Genomic DNA, 27,730 nt, shown 5'->3' with positions numbered 1-27,730 from the left:
CACTGAAATCAAAAGATGTTTTGGTGGAATAATAGAACTCAAGAGAGGAAATAATTGGAAATTTGAAGGGTAAAACTGCTTTTGAAAAGAGAAAGGAAAGAATGGTTGCTAACATAATTCTAATGCTCCTCTTTTGACAACTGCCAAATGCTCATGCTACACAGAGAAGGCAGCTAAAAATGTAAGCTCAAGACTCCAGAAAAGGAAGAAATATTGACAGGTCCACTCTGCTGAAGAGAAAAGCATTAATATTTAGTACCCAACACAGAGACAGGCCTGACTGAGAGCCCTGAGATTCTCCTTAGCAGCTGGGCAAACTGGAGGTATAGGAATATTACCAAAATCAAATGTATTGTTTAATGTATACATGGTCACTATTAAGGGCACTTCATTGACTTTTTAATGTTATTTTGTATAAATCAAACTTTGCCTTATAGTAATATAATGCTGCTACATTTTAAAAATGTGTGTTGTATATTTTCTCAGTAAATACATTTTAAGTCTACTGTATAACTTATAAACAGAGTTATGTTGCCTTGTTCTTATTGTTGATGTACTTGCTTTTTGTGAGGGCATTCAGTATAAGTGTATTTTTTATTTATGTATTTTGTATACATAAGTGTATGTGTGTATTTAGTCTGGTTATGAATGTGTGTGTATAATTTTTTTATCCTCACCCGAGGACATTTTTTCATTGCTTTTACAGAGAAACGAAGGGAGAGAGAAAAGGGAAATATCAATGTGAGAAAGAACCATCAATTGGCTGCTTCCTGTATGTGCCTAGATCGGGGATCATATGCACCTGAAACCTAGGTGAACCTGAAACCTGAAACCTAGGTATGTGCCCTTCCTGGGAATTAAACTCACAACCTTTTGGTTACAGAATGATGTTCTAACCAGCTGAGCTACACAAGCCAGGACAAGTCACACAAATACATTTTGATGTTTTATTTTACTCTAAATAATGCCATATTATTTTTTGATATGCTTTTGGTTTTCTACCATGCCATTGCAGCCTTTGGTTTTTTGTGTAGCATGCTAATTTGAAGGTCTTATATTTATCTATAACTATGTTGATACAATTGCTGAATAGAATTTTGCCAAGACACTAGGAAAAGGAAACATGAGTTAACAAATATGGAACATGATTGGGGAATTTTTTTTAGAGTTGACTTTACAAAAAAGAAGCAAAAGACTTCCACTTTACAGTCCTGCTTAGAAGTTGTCACCCTATCTTAGCAATAAGTAAAAAGCTTAATGAGCTGAAAATGTCAACAACTCTTATTAGAGTTTAAGAGAAGTATGGTCAGTGAGCAAACTATGGGCCCCCAATTTAGGGCGACTGACCAGCAAATACAGAGGATCACAACTCACCTGAGCAAAAACTCTGCAGAAACCAGTGTTACGGCAGCAAAACTTGAACTGTAATTGATACAATGTTGGAGGTTTAGTATGGAAAACTCTAAGAGAGAGAAACTCAAGGAGGACTCAGTCCTCATGTTGCCCCAGTTTTGTGAGTTTCATCTCTTCAACATTTACTCACAGGTTCTCACAGTGAATACCTGAGAAAAATCCCCTCATGCTTCCTCCAGGGAGAGCAGACAAGGAACCACTTAAAAATATGCCAGAGCCTTCTGTTCTTAATGAGATCCTCCCACAGGAGAAACTACTTAACCAGAGCCTAACCGGCTGGGTTTTATCAGAGACTACCTGTCCTGGGGAAGGGAAATACCCACCTCCAGTCCACTGTACTTGCTCTGTTCCATCTAAGGAATTGGTGTAGCTGAGAAGCATTGGTAAAATCCACAGTTCAGAGAATTACAAAAAGAAATATGACAGAATCTGAAGAAGGAAGGAAGTAAAGAAGGGAGGGAGGACAGAAAAGAAAGAAAATTAGAGATGCTTTAAGTAAAGTTTTAGTATTTATTTATAATTGCTCTAACAGAGCAAAATAATAGCAATAATATTTTAGTTATGCACATACATGGTTATTTATGTTTATGTACAAGTGAAATAAATAATAATAATGGTATAAGAGATGAGAGGGAGGAAATAGAATTAACTTGTCATCATCAGGTACTCATACTGTGAAGCATACAATGCTATTTGCAAGTGTATGAGTATAACTGATATGCAAAAAAGGAGAGGAAATGGAATTGCATAAATTTCTATTAAAACCACAAAAGGCATAAAAAGAATTGAAGAAAAAATAGAAATAACAAGGTCAGCAAGTATTAAAAGTAACAAATATGGTAAATATTCATTTTCTATATTAATATTTACTTTCAATATCAGTAGTCTAAATGTATCAAAACACAGGGATTGTCAAGGCTGCATCAAAAAACAAGATATGTTTTATACCAGAAACCCACTTTAAATATAAATTATAAATGCATTTTCACACACACACACACACACACACACATATATATATATAGAGTATATAGAGTGAGAGAGAAAGAGAGAGAGATAGAGGTGGGAGGGAAGAATGGAGAAATTAAGAATTGGAAAAATTTTAAAAATATTTTAAACTAAGTGAAAACACAGTTTACCAAAATGTGTGGATGCAGTAAAAACAGTGCGTAGAGGGAAACATATAGGATTGAATCCATATATTTTTAAAAAATAAATATAAAATTCAAATTAAGCAAAGGAAGAAATAATGAAAATTTAGCAGAAATCAATGAAATTGAAATCAGCAAATCAATAGAGAAAAAATCATGAAACAAAAACCTGGTTCTTGAAAGACTGATAAAATGTATAAACCTTAATGTAATAGGGAATTGAGATTAGTTCAGGCTAAGGTATAGTTTCGGTAAACTTTGATTTCTTGATTACCCAGTTTCTTGGGAAAAACTCTTCTCTTTAAGTTTCTCAACCAAGAGTTCTGGTATAAGAACATTAACAAGAAGTTAACTCACACATATGTCAATATTTTGGATAGATATGCTTTTTTTTAGATCAATGGAAAAGAACAGAATTTTCATAAATTATGCTGAGGAATATAGTATCAATTCAAAATAAAAATGAAATTTAACCTCAACCCCTCACACAGTATGCAAAAAACAAAACACAACAAACAAACAAACAAACAAACAAACACTAAACAGTTTCTGAATAATAAGGTTTGAAATGTTAAGGGCAAATTTATGAAGCTTTTAAGGGTAACTTCATAAAATATCTTTATATTTGTAGGTACAAAATATGTCCTTAAACATTATAGAAAGTAGTAGGCCCATTTTAAGCAGTACATTCACCTACACTTAAATTAAGAACTTTCTCTCACAAAAAAATCATTATAAAGACAGTGAGAAAATGTGTGAGGTATGATCTCAGATACATATAATTGACAAAAATCTAGTTTTTAGCATAAATAAAGAACTCCTCAAATCAATAATGTAGTACAAGGAACCTATTAGAAAAGTGTGAGAAACCTTTAAACAGATTTTTTCACCAGAAGTTAAGTTCCTATAGCCAAAAATATTAATGGGAACTCAGCATTCATATGCTGAGGAAAGACCAATTGAAAAAATGATGAAATATTATCCCACAACTAATATATTGGAAAATTAAGAATCAGATCAGTTCCAATTATTGTGATCTGGATTTAAAGTAATGGGACTTCTCATACACTGCAAGTTGGAAATTAAATTATAACCACTTTTGTACACAGATTTTCATTACTTAGTAAATCTGAAGATATCTGCACTTTCACACAGCATTTCAGTTAACAGTAATACACCTCAGAGATATCTTTCCATATAAACCCTTGCATATATCTCCAAAAGGAGGTACATAAAAATGTCAATCAAGTCTTAGACAGGCTTAACATATTGTTTCTTTAAAATGATTGTTTTATTTTAATATTTAAAATATATATCACACATGGTAAATTTTATACTTGAAAATGATTAACATAGTGTCACATACATTTTATTGTGTTAAGTATTAGGGGAAATGGGGCCAGGTCCCCAGCAGGGGGCATATGAGAAGCAACCACACATTGATGATATCCCTTCCCTCTCTCTAAAAACAAATAAATAAAACCTTTAAAAAAATATTACAGGAAATGATTGTTTGGCCCTTAATAAAATAATAATATAAAGATGCACTTTATTACTAAACTCTATGCAAATTTGAGAATCTGCATGAAAAAAGATAATTTACCTTAAAGGGCAATTTAATAAAACTGCCTCCACAAAGCTGAAAATCTATACAAAATTCTATGAAAAATAACTTTCCCAAATAAAACAACAGGCCCCTCAGGAATTCTTTAGGAATGGAGGATTTTTCCATCTCAGAAAACCTATTGATATTACTCTCCATATTAGTAAATCAAAGGAGAGATGAAGATGATTGGCAACATAAATGCATTTGATAAAATAAAACAGCCATTCTTAGGGAACACCAAGAATAAGTTGGAGATTATTTCAATCCTTAAAAAAACTACAAATGTTAATCCAAAGTAAAAAAAAAAATAAAAAGTTCAAAAGAAGTATTTAAATTATTGTTTTGAAAAATGACACCTATTAGGACTTCTGGCCAAGGTGGAGGTCTAGGTAGATACATGTTGCCTCCTCACACAACCAAAAGAAGGACAACAAATTTAAACACAAAAAACAACCAGAACTGCCAGAAAATTGAACTGTATGGAAGTCCAATAATCTAGAAGTTAAAGAAGAAATACTCATCCAGAGTGGAAAAAGGGGCTGCGATGGTCAACCAGGGTGGAGAAGACCTGTGGCAAGGCAGTGGCAGCCAGTCCCACATTTGTGTGTGGATAAGCTGGGAGGAACAACTGGAGAGCAAGACAATCCATGAAACCCAGGGTTCCAGTGCAGGAGAAATAAAGCCTCAAAACCTCTGACTGTAAAAACCTGTAGGGGTTTTGACAGCAGGAGAAACTCCCAGCCTCACAGGAGAGTTTGCTGGAGAGACCCACAGGCCCTAGAATGTACACACACCCACCCACATAGGAATCAACACCTGAAGGGCCCAATTTGCTTATGGGTAGTGGGAGAAGTGATTGAAATCCTGCCCAGAGCAGAGCAAGTGGCATTGTTCCCTCTCTGACCTCTCCCCCACATCCAGCACAACAATACAGTGACCTGGGTTGCCCTGTCCTGGTGAATAAATAAGGCCCTGCCTCTTATAACATAATAGCTGCACTGAGACAAAAAATATATAGCCCTAATGAAAGAACAGTTCAAAGCTCCAAAAATATAACTAAGCAATAAAGAGATAGCCAACCTATCAGATGCACAGTTCAAAACACTGGTAATCAGGATGCTCACAAAAATGGTTGAGAATTGTCACAAAATAGAGGACAATTTGAAGGCTATGAAAAGTGAAATAAATAAAAATATAAAGGGAACTAAAAGTAAAGGGAAGGAAACTGGGACTCAAATCAATGGTTTGGAGCAGAAGGAAGAAATAAACATTCAACCAGAACAGAATGAAAAAACAAGAATTCCAAAAAAATGAGGAGGCTTAGGAACCTTCAGGACAACTTTAAATGTTCCAACATCCAAATCATAGGGGAGCCTGAAGGAGAAGAAGAAGAGAAAGAAACTGAAAACTTATTTGAAAAAATAATGGAGAACTTTTCTAATCTGGCAAAGGAAATAGACTTCCAGGAAATCTAGGAAGCTCTGAGAGTCCCAAAAGAGTTGGACCTAAGGAGCACACACCAAGGCACACAATAATTACATTGGTCAAGATTAAAGATAAGGAGAGAATCTTAAAAGCAGCAAGAGAAAAGGAGACCGTTACCTACAACAGAGTTCCCATAAGACTCTCAGCTGATTTATGAAAAGAAACCTTGCAGGCAAGAAAGAGTTGGAAAGAAATATTCCAAGCCATGAAAGGCAAGGACCTACATCCAAGATTACTCTAGCCAGCAAAGCTATCATTTAGAATGGAAAGGCAGATAAAGTGCTTCCCAAATAAGGTCAAGTTAAAGGAGTTCACCATCACCAAGCCCTTATTATATGAAATGTTAAAGGAACTTATCTAAGAAGAAGAATATCAAAACTATGAACAGCAAAATGACAACAAACTCACAACGATCAACAACTGAACCTAAAAACAAAAACAAAATAAACTAAACAAACAATAAGAACAGGAACAAAATCACAGAAATGGAGACCACATGGAGGGTTATCAACAGGGAAGGGAAAGGGAAGAATGGGGGAAAAGGTACAGGAAATAAGAAGCATAAATGGTAGGTACAAAATAGACAGGGAAACTTAAGAATAGTTTAGGAAATGGAGAAGCCAAAGAACTTACATGTATGACCCATGAACATGAACTAAGGGGGGGCATGCTGGTGGGAGGGGCATGTACAGCAGAGGGGAATGAAGGGAAGAAAAAATATGGGACAACTGTAATAGCATAATCAATAAAATATATTGTAAAAATGCAAAAAATGATACCTATTAATTTAATGTTTTTTATGACATCTGGAATTATTAGCTACGATAATTAGACAAGAGAAAAAATAAGAGGAATATAACAAGAACAAAAGAAGTAAAATAATTTATTTGTCTTTGGAAAAGTATATAACTATATCCACAAGATTATATCATTGTATACTTTACACACACTAAAATATCCTCTGAAAAACTTAAGAAAACAGAAAATAATATATTTCATAATATAACCTAGAATGAGTTAGAATTTATAAATCAATAAAATTCCATACATAATAATCCACATAATTAAATAGAATAAAATGTAAAACTTAGGAACAAAATAATAATAAATATACCAGATATCTATGAAAAATAAATAACCAGTTGATTTTACTGAGAATTACAATGGCTCTTTGAAGAAAGAGAAAGTTTTACCATACTGCTGCCTAAGAATACACAATTTCATAAATACTGAAAACTTACTTGAGTTAATTTATAAATCTATTTGACCCAAACAAATATCAGAGGCTTTTTATAGAATTAGATTTGCTCTTGTAGTTCAAATGGCAGTATTAATATTCAATAAAAGCCAAAAATAATTTTAAAAAAGAACAATAACTAGGGGAAACTATGTATTTAAATATTATTATAAAATAAATACATAAATATTATTATGAAATTATTTTATAATTTATTTAATTAGTATTATAAAATTAAAATGGTTAAAAGGGTGATATTAGTACATGGATAGGCAGGTCAATGCTGCTGAAATGGAAGTCCAGAGTTAGGCTAAAATATATTACAGAATTTCCATGTGACAAAATAATGCCAGATAATTTGGTAAATATGGTATTATTTAATAAAATGTTTATGCAACTTGGAAACTTTCCAAATGAAAAGTAAAAATGGAGTAATAAATTTTAAAGATATAAAAATAAATTTATAATGGAAAAATATATTGAAACTTAGTAGGAAATCTATAATAGTATCAGAATAATAATAGACAGTAAGTGAATGATCTTTAGCTGAGGATGATCTAATTAATGAGACATGAAATCTCAAAATAATATTAATTTGAGTTAATAATAATGATAAAATACAGGATAAAAGGCAATTTAAAATTCAAAACATAGGTAAACATTTGCAATTATTTTTACTTGGAAAAGAAGAAGTATATGCCCACATCTCAGGAAGTATTCATTAAAATATCTACACAAAAATGAAATAGCAGAAAAACAGAAAAATATGTATGTGAAGATAACAATAAAGAGAAATTTTAAAGGGCCTGTGAAGAATTGGAGAAAGGATCAACCTTTCTCATAACAAAGAAATTTAAACTTTAAGCACTGTAATGTACTGTTTTTTAAAACATTTTATTTGATTAGTAGTGATCAAACAGTTGTTAAAACATTGTGAAGGTGATCGTGTTAGGAAAAAGGTACTCTCATGCATTTCTTATAGGAATATAAACTGGTAAAACACCTGCAAAGAGAAATGTGACAGCATTCATACATCACAAATGCATTAACTCTTTGAATTGCCTATTTTAATTATAGATATGTGTCCTTTCACTGTAATCACATGTGCGGAACAGCAATGGAACATTGTTGTCGTTTTAAAAAAAACTGGGAAACAATCAAAATGTCCTTTAATAGCAGGCTGCTGAATAATTTATGGTGCCGTCATAATGTACTGTTGTACAGCTGTAAAAACAAATACATAAGCTCCTATGGGGCAGCCTTCAAAATGTGTTTGTAAAGCAATTTTCAGTGCATAAACAAAAGTGCAGAATGGTGAGTATAATACTCAATAGTTTTTTATGGTAAAAAGGGAGATATATTTGTGTATGTGTGGTGTATACATATGTGTGTGTTTATAGAGAGAAAGAGAGAGAATATTGAGAAACTATTTTTGTAAGAATACATTAAGAACAAGAAAATTGCCTTCAGTAAGCAAAACTGAGGGGCCGGACATTGCAATGGGAGAAAATTTCACACTGTGTTCTTTCATGTTTTCTATACTGTTTTAAACAAGTGCTTTCCCTATTAAGTAAATTTTTTGTTTGTTAAATGTATAAATAAAAACTTAAAGATGAGAGAAGGAGAAAGGAGGGAAGGAAGGGAAAGAAGAGGAGAGGAGAGAAAAGAGATGCAAGGGAGAAAGAGATAGGGAGGAGGGTGTTGGTTTACAGCCTCAGAGTTACCTAGGTGAAATCTGAAACTGGCCCCTGCCCACTGAGGGCCAGGAGAAGCCAAAGAAGAGAAACAAACCCCCTTAGATTGGTTGATGAGCAGATTTAGAAGGCAGGGAACATCCATATTAGTTTTGCCCTTGGTACAGAGGCATTTCCACACCCACCAGTCAGAACTTGTCTGCACAGAGGCTTAACACATTATAATCCAGGTGTTCTCAATAACATTACTGTATTCGGGATGCATCCTTTAGGTGTGCCTTCTTAGTAAGGGAGCTGGTGGGCTGAACATACACTCCAGGACAGGAAAGATGGTGGCGACCCTCTAATGTGAGGAGGTCCCACTCCAGGGTCTACCTGTGATCACATACTCGATATGACCTTCTCCAAAGACAGAAGGACAGAGGGAAGGAGGGCAGGAGGGAGGACAAAAGGCACACTTTGTATCTTCAATCCATATTAAAGAGGCTGCTGAAGGTGAATACTTGCTCAGATTATTATAATATGACATTGAACTATCAATTCAGATAAGTGTAAATGATGGAGGGTTTAAAAGAATTCACATTTGTAAGGTCAATCACAACCACAATTTTAAACAGCTTTGTTGTTTAGAAAGTAGTATGTCATATACGCTTATTTTTCTTACTCAGTTAAACATTTTTTTTCATTTTTTTTAAATGGTTAATTAGAATCTCAAAAATGTCAAGTGGCACCCAAGTACATTGTCTGAAAATCAGTATTCTGAGTTTACACACCGCGCTCCTTACAAACTACCGCATTTTCGTAAATGTGGACATTCACCTGCCCCTAGGCTATAGTGATTTAGGGTCAGACATTAGAAGCTGTCATTGAGTAAGGGAGTGAATTAGGGGATACATCATGAATGAATGAGAAGTGGGAATTCATGGGGTTTAAAGAAAGAGAAATTTAAAAATGGGTATGTTAAATGTAGGTCATCTTTAAACTTAAAAGTAAATCTGTTGGGAGTAGTAGTATATTCTTTCTAGAGGTCAATTAAATTGTTTCAAAAGTCTGAAAATGAATGACCACATTCATCCGGTAATTTTACTCCTACTGATTTTTTCTAAGAAAATAATGAAACAATGCACAAATACATGTAATATTATATTTAACATACATATATGTATAAAACCATTTCAGAGAACTGTTAAAATAGATTGACTAGCAAAATAAAATGTGTATAGGAAAATTCTGGGGTTTTGTGTGTGTTTTTTACTTCTTTCTTTTAACCCTGACCTTCTAACCTTCCTTTCACACTAATTAAAATACTCATCAAGGTGTCCACCACATATATCTTTGCTTGGACTCCAGAGCTGGTGAAAGCTCAGCATTTGCAGCCTACTTAGTCTTCCAAGGCCTCTCAAATTTAATGCAATGGAGCATCAGTGCTTATTCGGAGCCGGGTGCAAAGCTCCCATGGTAGCCCAAAGATTTAATTGGAATCAGCCACTATATTTGAAAGCATCATGACTCTCTCCTTTCAACCTTTTAAGATCAAAGTACCACTGGCTCTGCTTTCAAGCTCAACACCTAAAGACCTCACTATCAATTAAAGGATTCTCACTCCAAACCCACTAGAGACCTGCATTATGCTCCCGAAGCATACATCTAAGGAGAAGCCTAAGTCGTACAGATTTAGTGTTCTAAAAGAGCCACTCTTCTGCAGAATCCTTTACCCTCTGTCTCTGCCAACAAATTGGGGGGAAATTCTCCTGATACTCAATGTTTATCAGAAATCTTAAAAACAAAACCAGTATTTTTGTAGTGAATAGAATGCCCTGTAATTGGTGAGTCAAGATTTATTGCTTCCTAAGATCTTATTTATCATGTTTGGTTTCTCTTATCTCTTCTCCCATCCTCTGTTTTATATAAATGCAAGTTTTCTAAAGAAACATTTAATCTATTGTGTGGTGACCATAACCAGCAATAAGAACTGCTGCTGAGGAGGAAATATAGAAACAAGTTATAATAGTTACTCCTAAAGCCAAAATAAATAAGAGCAAAATATCAAATACATGGTTTCAGATTACATATTTACATATTTAAAATGCCCTACAAATTGTATTAAAAATAAAGCTAGCAAATAGTTTTTCTTTACTATGGAGATCTAATTTGGGGTTCTTTCACAGCTCTGCCAATGGGCCTTTTAGATATAACAACAAACCTAACAGATTGCTAACTGGACTCAGTTCAGTATTTACAAGAAGCAGTAGTAATGTGTAGAAAATTTGAAAAGCAGTCTCAACTGGTGTGGCTCTGTATTGAGTGCTGGTGTATGACCTGAAGGGTCACCAGTTTGATTCCTAGTCTGAGCACATCCCTTGGCTACAGGCCAAGTCCCCAGTTGGGGATGTGCAAGGGGCTACTGATTGATGTATCTCACACATTGATGTTTCTCTCCCTCTCTTTCTCCCTCCCCCTCTCCCTCTCTCTCTAAAAATGCATAATTTAAAAAAGATTTTATTTATTTATTTTTAGAAAGTGGGGAAGGGAGGGAGAAAGAGAGGGAGAGAAACATCAATGTGTGGTTACCCCTCAAGCACCCCTACTGGGGACCTAGCACACAACCAAGGCATGTGCCCTGACTGGGAATGGAATAGGTGACTCTTTGGTTCACAGGCCAGCACTCAATACACTGAGCCACATCAGCCAGGGCAAATAAATAAAATCTTTAAAAACAAAAAGAGAAAATTTAAAAATCAGATCCTATATTTGCGAATTGTGAGATGAGTAAGCTTATTTGCTTTCATCCTTAAACTAGAGTGTCTTACCTTGACAAATTAAACTGGAACCAACAGACACTATGTGATCAATGAGATTGAAATGAGTGGCATTCAATCACATCTTGCATTATTAAATGCACATTTTAAGAAGATAAATGTTGGCCTTATATCACAGACAAGACACAAGAAATCTTTCTTCCCCCAAACTGTCAAATTCTTGAAAAGGGTGTATACTAAGGAGCTGAAGCACTAAATCTACACTCTGCTTTGCTTACATAAAAGAGACATTTCACCCAGTCTGATAGCAAGTGAAGCCTTTAATCTTATGCCCATGCAGTTCCACTCTGCCTTGCGTAAGAGGAAGGCAAACTAATGGTGAAGAATCCTCCCTTTCCCATGAAATTTCAGTAACCTACACTGAAGTGAAATTATTTTGACTTTTTTTTTTTTTTACACAGAGGGGAAGAGAAGAAGAGAGGGAGAGAAACACCAGTGTGTGATTGCTTCTCACACACCCCCTACTGGGGACCCGGCCTGCAACCCAGACACGTGCCCTGACTGGGAATTGAACTGGTGACCCTTTAGTTCGGCAGGCCAGCACTCAGTCCACTAAACATACCAGCCAGGACTCATTTGACTTTTTATATCCATATGATTATTGAGTGTTTTTGAGTACAAAAACCTGTGAACGAACAAATGTATATGTTTACCCTAGAAAAAGTTAAATATATAAATATTTTAGTTATATGTCTATTCCATAATTAGTTTATACTTGACCTAAAAGACTTGATCAGAATTTAGACACTTAAATTCAAATCTTAAACATGACTTTAATTTTGTTTCTTTTCTCAAAGTAGATACATATCAATAACCAAAAACCTTTGTTTCTCTGTTTATTCCTCAGAGGCAGACAATATGTCAATAGTATAATATTTTGAGTCTGTTAAATTTTATAACAAAATAAATTAATTTTTCCTGTGTATGGGATATTAAAATGGAGAAAAATGAAATTAAATATTTTATGGCATTTGCTATCTTATAATGACAAAAATCCTCATTTCACATATCTAGTTACTTCAGAGTCCTAGTATTAAAGCCATATATTTTATCTATGAGGAATTAGTCTTTTCCCCCAATTGTTCTGTTGAAACCAGGTCTAACAAATAAATAAAGTATGAAATCAAATTTCATTTTTTAGTAGGAAATCAACATGAAAATCCTGGAATTTACAGATGGGCAAGATATCTGAATGAATTCACAGGCAACGCAAATTGGCTGTAGGTGGTGCAGAAACTGGTCCAGAACTTAGAGGTCATACCACTTTTGTTTTAGTTTTACATCTTAAAGCCCATCTCCCAAATTATTATATGAACTAGATTTTGGACTTTTGCATTTACAACTTCATAAATGTGGTTCTTTTTCAAAAATTCACAAAAATTCTACTATGAACATTATCATCACCTGGTTATTTGATGTAAGGCTGGTCTAGAGGGTATCCAACCTTTTGGCATCTCTGGGCCACACTGGAAGAAGAAGAGTTGTCTTAGGCCACACATTAAATACACAAACACTAATGAAAACTTATGGGCAAAAAAAGGTTTTAAGTAAATTTACAATATTGTGTTGGGCTGCATGTGGCCCATCGGCTGCGGCTTAGACACCCTAAGTTTGTTTGTGTGGGATATTCCTTATCTCTCCTTTATTTTTGAAGGACAGTTTTTCCAGGTATAATTTTCTTGGTTAGGAGTTTTAGATAAAACACATCTCAATAGATGAAGAAAAAGCATTTGACAAAATTAAATATCTCTTTATGATAAAACTCGCAGCAAACTAACACTTGAAAGAATGTACCTCAATACAATAAAGATTGCATATGGAAAGCTCTCAGCAAAGATCATACTTAATGGTAAAAAATAAATAAATAAAACCCTTTCTTTAATATTAGGAACAAAAGTGCCTACTCTTGCCACCTCTGTTCAACAAATATTGGAAGTCCTAGCCAAAAAATTTGGTCAAAAAAAAAAAAAGAAAGGAATAAAAGACAACTAAATCATAAATAAACAAAATGTTCCTGTTTGCAGACATGATCTTAAATACAGAAAATTGTAAATACTTGATTAAAAAACTGTTTGGAGTAACAAATGAGTTCTGTAAAGGTGAAGGATATAAAGCCAAACATATATACATACATTAACAATGCACTATATTAAAAAAAGTAGAAAAACAATCCTATTTGTAGTAGCACCAAGAAGAATAAAATACACAGAAATAAGTTTAACTAAAGTAGTGAAATATATATTTACCAAAAACTATTTAGCATTGATAAAAGAAATTACAGAAATACTAACTAATGCAAAGCCATATTAGGTTCATGGATAAAAGATTTAATGTTAAAATGTCAATACTACTCAAATGGGCTATCGATTCAAAGTATTCCCTACCAAATTCCTATACAATTTTACACAACAAAAGAATTCTTCAATTCATTTGGAACCACAAAGAGCAAAATCAGTCCTGAGAAGGAAAAATAAAGCTGGAAGCATCATACGTCCTGGTTTCAAAGCATATTACAAAGTTACAGTAACTAAAACCATGTAACAACACATAAAGATAGACATAGAGACCAATGAGACAGAATAGAAATCCCAGAACTAAAACCATGCATATACAATCAACCAATTTCTGAAAAAGACACCAAAAACACAAAAAGGGAAAAGGATCATCTCTTTAATAAATGGTCTTGGGAAAACTGTATAACCACATGCAAAAATGAATAAAACCCTTTATCTTACACCATTCAAAAAATTAACTTGAGGTCAATGAAAGATTTTAGTATAAGACCTGAAACTATAAGAAAGCCTAGGGAAAATTTTTCTTGACATTAGTCTCACAACAGTTTTTTAGAGGTGACATTAAAAGCGTATTTAAAAACTCATTAAGAGCACATCTGATTTTGTGCTTTTACTACAATAAAATAACATTTTAAAGGTAAAAAAAATAATGTCTAGCACTTGTGTAACAGGGTACAGCCGGGGGGGGGGGGTCCCAAATAGGGATTTGGAACGGAGTCCAGAACTCAAGGTGCCCAAGATATATTAGAAAGATATATCAAATGTGCTCACCCCTTTCCCTACAGGTGTGAGTTGGGGGAAGGGACACATGGAGCAAGAACATGTAGGACTGTTTTGCATAGCAACAGCTTTGCAGCTACCTCTGGCATGGTCATTTAACATATCTACAAACTTTAACTGGTTGCATAGATATGTTAAATAGCTGTGGCCATGTGTTGAGCCAGGGGGATGGAAGTGACTTCTACCCAAGACATAACTGGGAGGCAATGCCCCCTGGCTATGGTGCCTGCCTGAGAGCTTGGAGAAGATCGGTCCCTTGATATGGGGCCACACCTGCCCAGACATACAATGGCAGCCCAGTAAAGCTGGAAGGATATGGAAGTACTGGCAAGTGTAGCCAATTGTGGGATGAGTTGAAAATGGGGCTGCAGAGGAAGATTGGAGTGGGGATTTAAAACCCAAACATGGCAACCATGGGAAGGGGAATCACTTGGCTTTAGCCATGTGAGGGGGAGAACCATGCAGCTTTGGCCAGAGTGGGGACCCCCCACAGCCATTGAGGGGAGAACCATGTGGTTTTGCCAGAGGCAGACCCCCACAGCTTTGCAGAGGAGAACCATATGGCTTGATCGTGGCTGAAAACACAGTTGATGGTGTCAGGAGCCTGAATCTACTTCTTGCCTGAGATATGGTACCCTAGTTTAGGACAGAGGGAGAAGGAAGCACTGTGTGCATCTGTGGGTATCCCAAAGGACTTTGATATTTTAATACAGACATTAGGTCACTACTTTAAGTCTGTATAGCTTTAAATAAACATTTCCTTTCCTTTTCACAAATCTCTGGCATTGAGAGACATCTTTCCTCTGGCAGTGGACAATGCAAACCCAGTGGGGGGGTCCTTTCAATAATAGTATATCGTGACCCCCTTGGTCCTTGTTTCTGTAACACTTGGTTCTCATTAATTGTTAGGTATTATTGCCTGGAATTCAAAAAATCTTTAGGTTCAATTTTCTGAACCAAATATCAGTAAAACACAACCAACATCTCACAGGATTTTATTTTATTTTATTTTATTTTACTTATTTTATTTGTCAAAGTAGAGTAAAATCAATTGGGACTTTGAGATTAATGCCACTTGGGCCAGTTGCAATGTGTTCTTAAAAAATAAATACACTCCACATCTCATCCTCTAACAGTTTTCTCTACACATTTCTGCAGTAAAGACAAATAAAAATACTAGATGTTTGAAAATGCTACCTATTATCTTTGAAAGACTAAAGACCATGGAAAGTTAACTTATTGCTAAATACTCTGATTCCCTTTCTTGCTCATCTCCACAAGTCAGCTGCAGCCCATGGACACTCAGAACTGCCTTGCCACAAAGTTAATGAAATCAATACATGCATATGGAGATTTGGTGCTTTGTATATTTAAAACCATGGCTTGCTGTTAATGTTTCTGCTATACACACTCTCCTTTTCCCTGTCTTATCTTACAACCCCTACCCCCTTTTTATTTGTGGCTTGTTACTGGTTTTGATAGTACATTACTCTACTTTCTTGTTTTTATATCTTATGTTACTCCTTTGCTCAAATCCACCAATGAAGTTTTCACATCACTTAAGATAAAAGATAATACCCTAGAATTACCAATAGGGCTCTATGCAAACTATGTTTGGCCAGGTTACCTACCTCTCAGGTCTCATCTCCTACTATCCTTGCTGATCCCTTCACTGTAGCCACATTGATCTACTCACTCTCCCCACATCCAAAGCTGCTCTGCCCAAGGCCCTTTGTACCGTCAGCTTCTTGCCTGAATGCCCTTTTATTTACACAGATCCCCCATTTTCTTCAAAAATTTATTATATGTCACTTTTGTATACCCTTCATACTTTTATATCATTTTCCTTTTATTAAAAATAATTCTTTAAACCCTCATTATCACTATTATTTCTTACTTTCTAACTAAATGAAACCTTACAAAATGGGAATTTTTGCTACATTTGTTTCCTCTTGTATCCCCTAGAAATGTGTCTGGCCAATCATAGTTTCTTAGGAAGGATTTGTTGAGTACCTTAATAAATGCAAGGATGACTATTTCCACCTGCTGAATTCATTCCTTCTTGAGGACTGATACTCTGGCTCTCCTGTTAGCCTTTGAGTGCTCTGTAGAGACTGCTTTAATAATAGGAAGAAAAAGAGTGAGACAGAGGAACACAGGTACCAAGGGGGTAAAATAGCAATGATAAGTAGATATCAATAATAACTTCAAATGTAAGTGGATTAATACTCCAATCAAAACACATACTGTAGCTGAATGAATAAGAAAATGTGACCCAGACATTTGCTGCCTACAAGAGACCCACCTCAGAACAAAAGACCTACAAAGACTGAAAGTGAAGAGTTGGAAAAAAAGTATTCCAAGAAAATGGACAAGAAAATAAAGCTGGGGTAGCAATACTTATAGCAGACAAAATAGACTTCAAAACACAGGTCATAAAAAGAGACCCAGAAGGACACTTCATAATACTCAAGGGAAGAATCCATCAAGAAGACATAAACATTGTAAATATATATGCAATGAACATAGGAGCACCCAAATATATAATGAAAATCTTGGAGGACTTTAAGAAAGATACAGACAGCAATACTTGTATACTAGGGGATTTTAACACCCCACTGTCAAAAACCTATAGATCATCCAAACAAAATATCAACAAGAATACTATGGCATTAAACAATGCGCTAATCAAAAGGACTAAACTAATATATACAGAAACTTTCATCTCAAAGAAGCAAAATACACATTCTCTTCAAATGCACATGGAACATTTTCAAACATTGATCACATGCTAGGACACAAAAGAAGCCTCAACAAATTCAAAAAAATTGAAGTCATATCAAGCATTTTCTCAGAACACAAGGGCCTGAAATAAGAAACCAACCTCAAGGGGAAAAGCTCAAAAAGCACTCAAATTCATGGAGATTGAATAGCATGCTATTAAACAATGAATGGGTTAATACAGAGATCAAGGAAGAAATAAAAAAGCTTCTAGAAACAAATGAAAATGAGCTCACAACGGTCCCAAACTTATGGGACACAGCGAAGGCAGCCTAAGAGGGAAGTTCATAGCAATACAGGCCTACCTTTTGAAATGAATCTACTTTGGCCTGAGGAAATTTCAGAAACAGAAATCAGGAAAAAAATCCCATTTGCTATAGCATCATGAAAAATAAAGTACCTAGGAATAAACCTAATCAAGGAGATAAAGGACCTGTACTCTGAAAACTATACAACACTGAAGAAAGAAATTAAGGAAGACATGAACAAATGGAAGCATATACTGTGTTCATGGATTGGAAGAATTAACATTTTCAAAATGGCCATACTACCCCAAGCAATTTATAGATTCAATGCAATCTCTATTAAAATACCAATGACATATTTCACAGATATAGAACAAACATTTCAAAAATTTATATGGAAACATAAATGACAGGAAATAGCCTCAGCAATTTTGAGAAAGAAGAACAGAGTAGGAGGGATCACAATACTTGATATCAACTATATTACAAGGTCATAGTAATCAAAACAGTCTGGTACTGGCATAAAAACAGACACATAGATCAATGGAACAGAATAGAGAGCTCAGAATAAACCAAGTCTCTATGGTCAATATTTGACAAAGGGGACAGAAGCATAAAATACAGTAAAAATAGCTTCTTCAACAAATGGTGTTGGTAGATCTGGAACAGCTACATGCAAAAAAAAAAAAAAAATTCGATCACCAACTTACACCATACACAAAAATAAACTCAAGATGGATAAAGACTTAAATATAAGTCACAATACCATTAAAGTCCTAGAGGAGAACACAGGTAGAAAATCTCATATAATCCATGCAACAATATTTTCACTGATATGTTCCTTAGAGCAAGGAGCATAAAAGAAGGAGTAAATAAATGGGATTTCATCAAAATAAAAAGCTTCTGCACAGCTAAGGAAAACTCAACAAAATGAAAAAGAGAACCAACAGCATGAAAAGTATGTTTGCTAATGATACCTCAGACAAGGGTTCAATCTCCAAATATACAAAGAACTCACATGACTCCACTCCAGGAAGACAAACAACCTAACTAAGAAATGGGCAAAGGACCTGAACACACACTTCTCCAAGGAGGACATACAGAGGGCCCAAAGACATATGAAAGGATACTCAGCATCACTAGCCATCAGAGAGATGAAGATTAAAACCACAGTGAGATACCACTTCACACCAGTCAGAATGGCCATCATAAACAAATCAACAAACAAGTGCTGGAAAGGTTGTGGAGAAAAGGAAACCCTAGTGCACTGTTAGAAGAATGTAGACTGGTACAGCCACTATGGAAAACAGTATAGAATTTCCTCAGAAAACTAGAAATGGAACTGCCTTTTGAACCAGCCATTTCACTGCTAGGATTATACCCCAAGAATCCTGACACACCAATCCAAAGGAACCTATGCACCCTAATGTTCACAGCAGTACTATTTACAATAGCCAAATTCTAGAAGCAACCCAAGTGCCCATCAGTAAATGAGTGGATCAAAAAATGGTGGTACATTTACATCATGGAATACTATGCAGCAGAAAGAAAAAAGAAGCTCCTACCCTTTGCAACAGCATGGATAGATCTGGATAGCATTATGCTAAGTGAAATAAGCCAGGCAGTGAAAAACAAATACCATATGATCTCACCTAATCAACAACAACAAGCAAGCAATATATAACCCAAAACATTGAAATAAAGGTCAAACTGACAGTAACCAGAAGGTTGGGGTGAGGGGATCATGGGGGGAAAGAAAAAGGTCATCAAGGAGCATGTGTAAAGGACACATGAACTACATCAAAGAGGGGTAGGATCAAGGGTGGGAGGTCGGATGTGTGGGGCTGGAGAGAGTGGTAGGGAAAATATGGAGACAACTGTACTTGAACAACAATAATAAAAAATAAAAATAATTCTTTAATGCTAATTATCACTATCATTTCTTTACTCTTTCCTTAACTAGAATGGAAGCTTTACAAAGTAGGGGTTCTTGCTACATTCATTTCCTCTTGCATCCTCTGGAATTGTGCCTGACCAATCGCAGATTCTCAGGAAGGATTTGTTGAGTACCTTAATCAATAAAAGGGTGACTATTTTTCACCTGCTGAATTTACTCCTTCTTGAGGACTGATACTCGGGCTCTCTCATCAGCCTCTGAGTGCTCTGTATTTTAGCTTTCTTTAATAGTGTCTGACCTATTGCTTTCATTATATTTTTCCACTTTTGTTCCTACTAGTCTATGGAACCTTTGGGAACAAGTGATTATACTAAAAAAATTGTGCTTTTTAATTTGAAGATATATGGCTAGATAAACAGATCTGTTTCTATCTGTTCATAGTCACCCCTAACTATTTTGCACTTAATTATAGACATTTTTCTGTTCTTCAGGACATTCTAGATATGAGAAAATAAGATAAAGTAGGAGGACTATATGGATTCAAATGTACTGATAATGATTCCATATATGATACCTTATATAATTGAAACTGCAATGTTAAAAAGTAATTTGGTAAGGAAACTTGTTGGAAACCACCCTGACTGGTATCAGAAGCTGAAACCCCCGCCTAGGCTAAGGCTAAGGGAACTCCCTTGGAACTGTAAGCCAGCAAGGAGACAAAAGCTTATTTTCCTGGCAAGAGTGCTATTTCTGCTGCTTCATTCATAACTGAACCCCAAAGCTTGGTCGGTTAGCCAAAGACAGTTAAGATTCCCCAAGGGGGGAACGATCTAAGACAGGCACGATCACTTGGGAGGCCCCCCCAAAAGAAGGACTTTGGGGGCTGCAGCAAAAAGGGGTGATGGACCCTCGCTCCTCAGCTTAGACATAGTCTGAGTTCTCCTCATCTGGGAGAAAATCCCCTTATCTCTTGGTTGCCTTAGTTCCTGTGCTCCACCTAAGCCTGAAACAATGATAGGGTGGTGCAGCTCTGTGCTGAAAAGGGCGGATTCCCTGGGTGACCAGTCCTAAGAAAGAATATGTAAATTACTGTGAAGCCTACTTTGTTTAGAATGCTCTCAGTTGAATGAGAGGGGTCCAAGGAGGAAGTTAGTTTGTTCCTCAAAGTCTTACAGCTCTTTGACCCCGACTCAAAATAGACCGGCAGAGTTCCTTGTTTTCTGTACTTCCTTACTTCCTCGTAATGAGTACTGTACTTGAATTATTATGCAAAATGAGCCCAATAAAAGCAGGTTTGGACGGTAAATCGGCCCGCTCCCCACGAGAGGGGGGTGGCCATTTTGTTCCTACTTCCCCACAGAAACTAGTCTATCTCTGTGCATGTTTTTTCTCGCGTGTTTTCGACGAGCCATTCACAGTGTTCTGTGATCACTGCTGGCCAGTGACCCACGCATCAGAAACTGAGACTTTAAGCAACTTTTCTGAATTTCCATACATCAAGTTATGTGGCAGAAATAACCCATGCTCTTCCTATCCTGTACACTGCCTCTCCTATGACAAAAATTGAACTCAAATCAAAAGAGCATAAGTATTCATCATATGCACAAGCCACTGAGTTCAAAGTGATAGCAACTGTTTTTTGTTAATCAGTGAATACTGAGCAAAATCATTATATTTTTCCCTTTTTCACCTTAAGTCCATCTAAATTAATAGTCAATAAATTGAAATAAGCAAGAGAGATGACCTCCTTAACTTAAGAATCTTTGCACATTACACATAGGTAAAACTAATTTCCTAGAAGTGTCAGTCCAAGATTATTTTCCAAAATGGGCCATTTAATTCTATCATCTGGCACATTTGTCATAAAACACTTGGGAGTAATAACTGAAAATATTAATGGACTCCCTTGATTACTTTTCCTCTATTTCTCTCAGATGAACCCACAGATGGGAAGAAAACATTTCTCTTTCAATCATAAAAATGTTACAACATTCCCTGAATATGTTCATTTGTTCCCACCTCCTTGAAGAGGACATATTCCCTTTCAGCATCTTAAAAAAAGATTCTTTAGGGAAGGACAGTTTGGGGAGGGGGACTGGAAGGTGGCAACTGAGTATGTCTGCAGAGAAAAAACAAAACAAAAATGTAGTGAGAGCAAAAGGTGCATGCTGATCACAGCTTTCAACAGCTTCATTTCCAAATCATTAGGGAAGGCCAAGGATTAGATTTCTAAACACTTAAGGGACCAAACAGGACTACACAGCAAATGGAAACATCACGTTACTTTTACTTTTTTTTCGGTCACCATTTTTTGTGTGTGTGAAAACTGTTTTCTCCCTAGTGTGATTTTCAATGTGAAACCCTTTTTGAAATTTCTTCACAGCAATGCTTTTGATATAAAGGACACAACTGGGAAACACCTGTTAATTTCTATCACGTTGGCTTCTGTGACTCAGAATGATTTAATTTTTCCCTAGAATTGGATTTAAATAAAGTGACTTCAAGTTTATTTTTACCCTTCCTAAAATAAGTTCCAATAAATTTCTGTACACCAAAATGATAGATAGGCACCTTGGATTGACCACTACTATCTATGTGTGTGTGTGTGTGTGTGTGTGTGTCAGTGTGTCAGTGTGTGTGTATATATATACACACACAGAAGTAATCCCAACAAAGATAGATGAAGCCCAAAGTGGCAATTAAAATATACAAAGTATAGTTATACCTTGATATAAATTTCCTGGTAAATTAAAGGGCCTTCCCACATATGCAGCATTGTATTGTCACTGCAGCCATTCACAGCCTTAGCTTGTCTCATTTAGTTTGTCTACTGCTTTGTTTCCATTCTTACTCCTTTAGGCATTACACTCATAAACTTGGATTACTCAGAAGCTTTGGTGAGAGTTCTTACAGTTCTATTCCCTATCTAATTTCCTCCTTTAGTGCTCCCTCCAAAGCCCAGGAGCACTTTATATAGAAAGCTTTATGTTCTCAGTCATCTTCAACTCTGACTTTCAAAATTGTTAAATACATAGTCTGGCCCAAATAATACCCCCTTTATATTACAAAATCTTTTAATTCAAAATCATAAGCTTGTAATTCTTTAACATAGCAATATCACACTGAAGCACACCACATAACATTTTAGGTGAAATGTTCAAATTAAAACTATAAATTATCACACCCATATTATTACCCTACCAACCACACTCAAGCCAGCACCACTTCTGCTGGACTCTGTGTTTTTGCTGACTAACCTCCCTACCACAATATATTCCTTTACCCCTCTTCCACAACGGTTAGCTTATATGCACTGTCTAAAGTAAAAGTGTATTTTTTATGCAAGTATATTTATTTCAAAATTGAATGAATCAAAAGAACACTGAACACAAAGGTAGAAAACCTAGGTTTGAAGCTTGAGTTTACCATTCACTGAGAGATTTGGACCTAATTATCTAAACACTCTGAATGTCATCCTTCCTATCTAAAGCCTGGAAATGATAATAACAGTCCTATTTATGTGAAAAGGATTCCATCAATGTCGAACAAGAAGTATGTGATAGTGGTAGTGGGTGTGGAGGAGAAGAGTGTGAATTTTCTCTTATATAGCATTATATAAAATTAAACAATTGAAAACTTGATTTCTGCATGTATATTTATAAATTTTAAAATTAAAATTCTATTATCTATCTAACTCTTATCTACTTACCTATCATCATCATCTATCAATGTTTTTTTTTTTTAAGAGAGAACAATTATCAAGTATTTTCCCAGAGAGCACAATTAGTAAATGTGTCTATATCTGCAGGGTCTTATCCTCAAATTCAGGAATGGTTAGTCAAGACTTGATGGCACAGAAACCAAAGTTGTCACCAAAGGGGCTCCTGTAGAAATCTCCTATACCTCAGAGTGAGAGTTTTGACCCTGAAACCCTGGGCTCAGGAGAGCCTCCGCTATAACTTATAGAATTCTCTTTAGCCTTACATGTCCAATTTCTCCTACAAGTTAATCTAACAAGAAATCTGTCATCTGCATTTGCAAACCTAAAAAAACTTTTCAAATAGATCTGACATAGTGCTTTATTGTTTATGACAAGTTATATATTTACCACTCTAACCAAAATGGCAAGTGGGAATAATATACAATGCATAAAAATAATAGTCCAGCCTTATAGCAAAAATACCTACGCTCAATAATTCATGCAGAAATGACTAGAGATTAAGAGAGGAAGGGTGTTTACTTGCTTTAATGTTTCTCTCTTTTGTTCCCTCATTCCACAGAGGCACTGACTGGCCAATTCACTGATCTGAAATGAATTTTCTCCAGACTCTGTAGTAGTGTTATTTCCACAGCTCATTTTCTTTTCTGGACTCTGCACTGACATTAGATGACTCTATCCAAATGTTTTCGTCACCTGTGAAAACACCTGGTTTTATAACTAGAAATACAACAAGAGAAATGGAATAATATAGTTGTATATTGAGAGTTAAACTGCAAATTCAAGTACTGAACAGCTTGCAGCACATCTGCAAGATGACCCTCCAGAGGCAGAATGTGCCATGAGCATGCAAAGAGCAGCTAACAGGTCTAACACAAATTTAAAGGAAGAAACATGTAACTTAAAACAATTATTGGCCAGCTCTGGAAACACATAAAAGGGGAGGAATGGTGACAAATATTGGCAGGGTCAAGGCCTGTGTACAGTGAGTGTCTGAGGGAGAAGCCATCTTAGTTAAAAGTCTTTAACTATGATGGTTCTTCCATCCTCATTGCGAGGTTGCATGAGTGATGGCATCAAAGAGCACAGGCTAGGCCTTGTAAGTATCTCACAGGCTGCATCATTTGATAGGTAACTTATTACCATCTCTCTCATTTTACTAATGAGCACATTAAGGTTTAGAGAAGTTAAAAGATTTGCCTAGGACTTCATAGCTAGAACTTGTTCAAGTTGAGATTGGATAGCTAATTTGAAGAGCTTCTGCACTGTAGTCTACTATTTAAATATTGTCCAATGCCACTTAACTTTCATCCAGTCCTCTTTTCTCATTCCTGGTTCATCAAATGATTCTGTAGCTAATTTTTGTCTTTTGAATATCCTTATTTTAGACACAAATTTTCTAGATGTCATTATGGTTATACAATTAGTGAAAATTAGTGGATTGGCATTCTTACTTTTCACACCAATCATAAATAAGCTTGGTTGGTGAGAAGCTGCTAGGGGAGGATGGGATTGTCACCACTATGATCTCAAAACTAGGTTTTTAGGCCTGCATATTAACCAAATAATGATCTAATAACTTAATTGAGTCAAGCAGTTTTCCAAGAGAGGAGAACCAGGTGTAAGAAATCAACTAAGATGTGAATTCATTGCTTGCTCAAACTTTTGTCAGAGAGACAGAAAAAGGGAATATAGAGACCTAACTACATAAAAAGTAGAAGAAAAAGTGACCTGGAGGCTGAAGGCTAATCGAAATAGATCTTTTAAGTGACAACGCTCATTTTGAATTTTTGTATTGTCTAAGCTATATATCCCTGTAACATAAAGGTGAACAACATTTTTGTTGGTTCCCATTAAAGCCATTATACAGTCGTCATCCCTTATCTGTGGTTCCACTTTGTGAAGTTTCAGTTACCTGTGCTCAACCATGACCTAAAAGTATTAAGTGGAAAATTGCAGAAATAAACAATGCCTAAGTTTTCAACTGTGCACATTTCTGAGTAGCCTAATAAAATCGCATGCCGTCCTGCCTGTGACCTGAACCACCCTACAGTCAGTCCAGCGTCTCCACGCTGCATATGCCCCGCCCATCTGTTGCCTTAGTTTCCAGCTCAGTTATCAGCTCTCCTGTCACAGTTGCAGTGCTTTGTTCAAGTCACCCTTATTGTACTTAATAATGCCCCCCGCCAAAGTACAAGAGTAGTGGTGCAAGCAATTCCAATTTTCTAAAGAAAAGGGAAAATTGCTTCATTTAAGTAAAAAAAAAAAAGGTGAAAGTTCTAGACTTAATAAATAAAAAAATTGTATGCTGAGGTGACCAACATGTACCATAACAGATCATCTAGCTGAGATATTGTGAAGGTAGAGAAAGAAATTTGGGCCAGTTTTGCTGCTGCAACTCACACTTCAAAAGTTACATCACAGAGCATGGGTGCTTAGCTAAGATGAAAAAAAGCACTAAATTTGTGGGTGGAGTACAGAAAGAGAAAAGGTGTTCCTATTGGTGGCAATGCTTGTGCCAGAAAGCACTGAGCCTATAAGATGTCAGCAAGGCATCTCCTGTGACACGTGACACCAAGGCATTTACTGCAACTAAGGCTGGATTACACAGAGTCAGAAAGAGATCTGGACTTGAAAATATAAAAATTACTGGAGAATGAGACAGCATTTTTATAAATTTCATTACAGTATATTATTATACTTGGTCTCTTTTATTATTAGTTATGTTACTCTCGTACTGTGCCTAAGTTATAAATAAAATTTTATGACAGGTATGTATTTACAGAAGAAAAAGAAACAGTATATATAGTGTTTGGCACTATCCATACTTTCAGGCATCTACTGGGGGTCCTGGAGTGTATCACCCACAGATAAGGGGCACTACTGTAATTGACTTTACCTGTAATATATAACTACATGTTAGTAGGAGATACAAAACTGTTAATTTAGTAACACCTTCAAGGTAACCCTTCAGACTCAAAGCAGAATAAAATTAAATAGAAAGCACAATTTTTATTCCTGATACTATGGCCTGAGATGTTTGATGTGAGAGAGACAAGAAAAAGAGAAAGAGGAAACATATCTGAGGAAAGAGATGGAGGAGTCTTTCTAATACCTCTCAGCCCAGAAAGACATTCCATTCTTCCCTTTAGGCCATGAATGTCTGCATATCATCTCTCACCAGAACAGCAACCATTTTAAGGCTTTATTCACTGCATTCACAGGAATTCGTAAACAGGTGTCTTTCAGTTACTGCATTTTATGCATCAGTAGATTAACAATACGAAACAAAAGGATGCATAGTGTGAACAACAAAAATAAATAAACTCCATGAGTAAACATACACTTAAACAGTGTCTTATCACTTTCAGGATTGAAAACTGAATAGTTACAGGGAGACAATGAATTTCTAGAATGGCTACATTTGGTTGGATATCAGGAAAGAAAAGACAAAGGAAACATTGACTATCTACTGGGTGGAAATAAGATCACTGGGTAATGCACTCAGAATAAACACAAAAATGTGCTCTTCTTAGATATTATCGTGATACACTCATGATAATAGAAATTTATTTATTTAGTAAATCAGTTTATCATGATGGATTGGGGGAATAATGAGCTAGGAGCAGGAACTTCTTTATATGACTTGAAGTGTGTTTGTGTGTTAGGGGGTGGGCATCTGGATACCATGCTAGAGCTGATTTTTGTGAACCACTTGGGATATCACATCAACTATGGGATATCACATCAACTACACAAGTGACATGACGGAATTAAATAGTATGTAACTATAAACTGTGGGTCAAAAAGACATTTTGAGTTCAAATGCTACTGCTAAATGACATATGGCTTTACATAAGGAAATCCATCATGGGTTTTCCATGCGGAAATGTTACACATTGTAACAATTAAGTCTAAAGAAGCAGCCGTCACTTTCGGAAGCTGCTGTAAGAAACTCCAAAAAAGAAACACCAACAAAACAAGGAATCAAAATTTTCTTAATTTTAAAATTTTACAGTTGTGAAAACTTGGCTAGTAGAAGATGTTCAGAAGGGAAGATATACGTGTGTGCATATGTATATATGTGTATGTACATGCATGGACCTCTAATGTAATGAATATGGAATGGATAACGTGAAAGATGAAAGTCAAGACTTTAGAAATCATCTGAGAAATTTTTGTTGTGATTTTATTTAGTTTAGAACACATTCAATACTGTTTTATAAAACTTTTTATGTTATTATTATTATTATTATTATATACATAGTAATGGCATTTTCAAGAAAGTAGAATGAGCAGGTAGTTTAGGATGCAGTTGTATTTGTTGTCAGAAGGTAGAGCACTTTTAGTTATTACAGAGAACAGATGACCTACAGCCTCACTTCTTATTTATATATTTTTAGAGAGGGGAAGGGAAAAAGGAAGAGGGAGAGAAACAACAATGTATGGTTGACACATGCACTGCTTACTGGGGACCTGGTATGCAACCCAGGCATCGGCCCTGACTGGGAATAGAACCAGCAGCTCTTTGGTTTACAGGCCAGTGCTCAATCCACTGAGCCACACCAGCCAGAGCACAGCCTCATTTTTGATAGTGTATTTGTACTTGT

This window comes from Phyllostomus discolor, chromosome 6 (assembly GCF_004126475.2).
Source record: "Phyllostomus discolor isolate MPI-MPIP mPhyDis1 chromosome 6, mPhyDis1.pri.v3, whole genome shotgun sequence".
In the NCBI taxonomy this organism is placed as follows: Eukaryota; Metazoa; Chordata; class Mammalia; order Chiroptera; family Phyllostomidae; genus Phyllostomus; species Phyllostomus discolor.
The sequence above is the reverse complement of the archived record's forward strand: the minus strand, read 5'-3'. Positions refer to the sequence as shown.